Consider the following 3,823-nt stretch of genomic DNA (forward strand, 5'->3'; position numbering starts at 1 on the left):
GGTCATCAATATCGATTCATCATCACAAACTACCTTAAGGAAGACATTCTATTAAATTATTCCCTATTCAATGAAGTCTTGCATCAAGTACTTCACACCTATATCGGTCTCGACATATATCTAAATATCACGAGATTTCGGGAAAACTTCACACTATCATGTCATTCCTCTCTTGCTAACCACTTAGCATGTATCAAAACTTAAAATAAATCAAAGAGCACTCACTTGGGAGATTTACCGCTATTTCGTCTCAACTTACTCACTAAGGTCTTTCGACAACCACTAGACATGTCCGGTTCTACACCTACTCGGGGATTCCATATTATTATTATGGCTCATTCCGCTCACTAAGGCATTTTATCAAACACTAGGTGTGCATGGACTAGCCCATAACTTTGGGTTTCCTCTTTAACATACTACAATGTCTCTCTATGCTTCACCTCAGCCTTTCATCCAATCTATGGGGTGCATACTCTGCTTATTCAACCATCTTTACACCCTAATATCATGAACACCTCACATAGACAGCAACTTTAAAAGAGCTCATCACAACATCACATAAATTCCACATAGTAGGGTCAAAGACCATAAATCTTGCAAACAATCATGAATCCAAACTCAACAATACAAGTAACATCAACTTCAACTCATACAAATCATGGAATATCACAAAACATAAAATCCTTAAGTTTAAAAAAGGGTACTTGAGCTTCTTGGATGAAAGAGACCCAAGAATCAACATCTATATACCTGGGAATTTCTTTTCTTGAAGGCTCTTGAAAGGAGTTCTTGATTTCTCTAGATCCTTCTTAATCTCTCTTGAATTTTATGAACGGAGAAGAGAGTATTTTAATTTTGGGAACCCTAATTTTTGGGTGGAAGAGAGAAAAATGAAGTTGAAGGCCCTTGGTCCAGTATTTATAGAGCTGGGGGAGGATGTGGAAAAGACTAAAATGCCCCTTCAAAATTTATCTAGAAAATTCCGATCGGGGCCTGTGACGGTCCGTCAGAGGGACTGACGGTCCACTAAGTCGTCCATCACTCAGGGTCCAGGAATAGGACATTCTGCCTCGGTCTGACGGGCCCCTTGACGGTCCGTCAACTTTTTGACGGTCCACCACTTTGGCCGTCACATGATGACCGAAAAAGAAAGCCACTGCCTTGGTCTGACGGGACACTTGACGGTCTACCAAGGACTTGGCGGTCCGTCAGATCGACCGTCAAACCTGCGATTCCGACAACGCTCGATAAAACAGCCATAACTTCTTCGTGTGATGTCGAATTTTGATGAAATTAGTATCGATGGAAAGCTTGTTCAATGCTCTACATGACTAAAAGTAGAAATTAAGAAAATCACACACGGTTCAAAGTGTTTCATACTTGGGAAGATACTTTTGAAACTTTTAGACTCAGATTTTCTGCTTTGCTGGATACGCTCTAAGGCTCAGACTAGAGAACTTTGCGAGGTGTTACAATACATGGAAGTGATGAGATGATAGCCACAATTGATGGGTGTTCCTTTTTATAAGTTTAGGTAACATTCTTTATGAACAAAGGACTGGAACTAATTAAGCAGTCATATTTATTTCCATAATTGGTAGCAGATTCAGATGACTATTCTTTTACCAGTGAAGGAATGTTGCAACCTTTTATCGTAATCCAGCATTCCAAGCATTTGCAGATATCTATCCTCCAGAACTTTAACTATATCTATGAACAAAATATTCTTTTTGTCCATATAAGAAGGAAAACACAGTATACCAATAATTGTGTTCTTCGGTGGCGCACAATCACAAACTTCAACAAACAGCAATCTTACTAAAAGAACAGTCACATCACTATTTGGCAGCTTGAATGCATATAAGATTATCTCTGGCAATTAGAAAGTTACAGTCGTACAAAATAAATTGAAGGAAGTAATTAACTATAAGATGTCAAAGAATCTTGATAACATATTCAGGCCAGCAAGCATTTAAATGATAGATTGCTTAAGTTTCTCGGCTAATAGATCAAATACAAAAGTAACTTACATGGTTTATCCCCCTCATGAAGAGCCAAAAGCTTCCCATGGTGATATATCATAGATGTATTAGCTAAAAGTTCAGAAGAAAGATTGGTGGTAGCTTCTAAAGTCTCTGTTAAATTACTTTTTTTCCCTTGGTCGTTCACCTCTTCACTCTTCGATATAATAAATATTTCAATTTTATTATAAACTCATCATAAAAGCATTACACAACATCAAATAATTTCGTTTTTTAAATAAAGTGCATAAAATCTCGTACTTGGTTATAGGAGTAGAAAATACCTTTTGGGCTCGTCACTTATTGAGTATATCCTTTCACCACCCATGACTTCACGAGCATTGTTTTTGGCATCGCCAACTTTTAAAGCCACCAGCAGATTAAAAAACAAATTAAACGGAAATAATTACTAACAAAATTGGGAAAACTGAGTGGAAGAACACGGTCCAAACTAAGACCGAAATGAGAAGAATAGAAAACGAAGATGACAATGGATATGGATGAAAATTCTACATAGCCAACCGTTCCGGTGGATAAATTTATGATTAAAATTTAATGACTTTAACCAACCACGTTGAAACCAAGATGATACTCTCACTTCTTCTGACCTATCCTACCTTTGGTGGATAAAATAACATGGTCAGTGATCGTGGTATTGGTGTCAGGTATCCGTTGGAGTTAGTCGAGGTCGAGAGAAATCTAGACAATATAGAAACTTATTTAAATACATGGAGAAGTAGGAAGAGGTTGGCCATTTTTTCTCCTCTCTCTCTGTGGCAGCAAAAACAATAGTCAATATCGTTTAGTTGCCTTTGCCTCTTCATCTTAGATCTTTTAATATAGAGGTGAGGAATTATTTTGATAACTGCATCTTAACAATTCTCCAGAAGCATAGCAAAAAACTTTATGTGTCCCCTATGGTTGTTTCCTAAAACAACAACAACAACAACATTGGCTATCTTCCTACTTCCTTATCAATCAGAAACTTGGTGAAATTCCATTTGTTGCTTGAACCGAGAAAACCACCTTTGCTTGATTTAAGGAATTGGTAAACAGGTGCTGTGTTAGGACCATTAACTCGCACCTAGTTTGGCTTTCAAGTTTGTTATTAGGTCAACATAAGTGCAATAAAACAATAAAAGATATTCTCAACAACCAGCTATAGATAGACTCTTCAAAATCTTGATATAGAAGACTGACTAATACATGGAATGCAAAAAGGTCATATAGCAGGATGGCTGCATCCAACTTCTGGTAGAAGGGCAGAAACATGTTCAATGATACAACACAATTGAAAAAAACTTGAATTGTTGCTTTTAAATTGAAATAACGAAAAAAGTTGATAAGTTCGATGTTCCAATACCAAACGAAAAAGAGAGAATATTTCCCAATACATTTGATCAGCTTTTTGGACATTTAACAAGATTTACTCTAGAAAAATGATAAAGTTTCAGTAGGATATAACTCTAACAATCATATATTTGTCCAGATGAAACATTCACCAATACAATTAAAAACATATACTGAGAACTAACTGATATCTGAATGCTAAGATGACCATATGGCAATAAGAAAGGATTCAAAGAGAACCAATGTCACATGGTATAGAAAATGAACAGAAGGTAAAAAGTAGACAACAAACACAAACGATTACTTAGGAAAAGTTTAGACACAAATGAAGATCAGATCCTCTCTGTAAGGTCGTTTCACCAGATAAATGGGTCAACTTACACGCAGTTCGACTATCCCACTTGATAACTATATCCTCCCACCAGTATATGTAAGTAATTCTTCAATAGGCA

The 3,823-nt window shown here is 36.6% G+C and overlaps 1 long non-coding RNA gene across 1 annotated transcript; it reads right to left on the reverse strand.

The window, feature by feature from the left end:
* Window positions 1–1,798: 1,798 nt before the first annotated feature.
* LOC124890940 lies at window positions 1,799–3,817 on the reverse strand. Its single transcript, XR_007049455.1, has 2 exons — window positions 2,306–3,817; window positions 1,799–2,178 (listed from the first exon to the last, which is right to left on the reverse strand). It is a non-coding gene; the product is annotated as an uncharacterized LOC124890940 (long non-coding RNA).
* Between the last annotated feature and the right edge of the window lie 6 nt (window positions 3,818–3,823).

Source organism: Capsicum annuum, unplaced genomic scaffold (genome assembly GCF_002878395.1).
Source record: "Capsicum annuum cultivar UCD-10X-F1 unplaced genomic scaffold, UCD10Xv1.1 ctg27413, whole genome shotgun sequence".
NCBI lineage: Eukaryota > Viridiplantae > Streptophyta > Magnoliopsida > Solanales > Solanaceae > Capsicum > Capsicum annuum.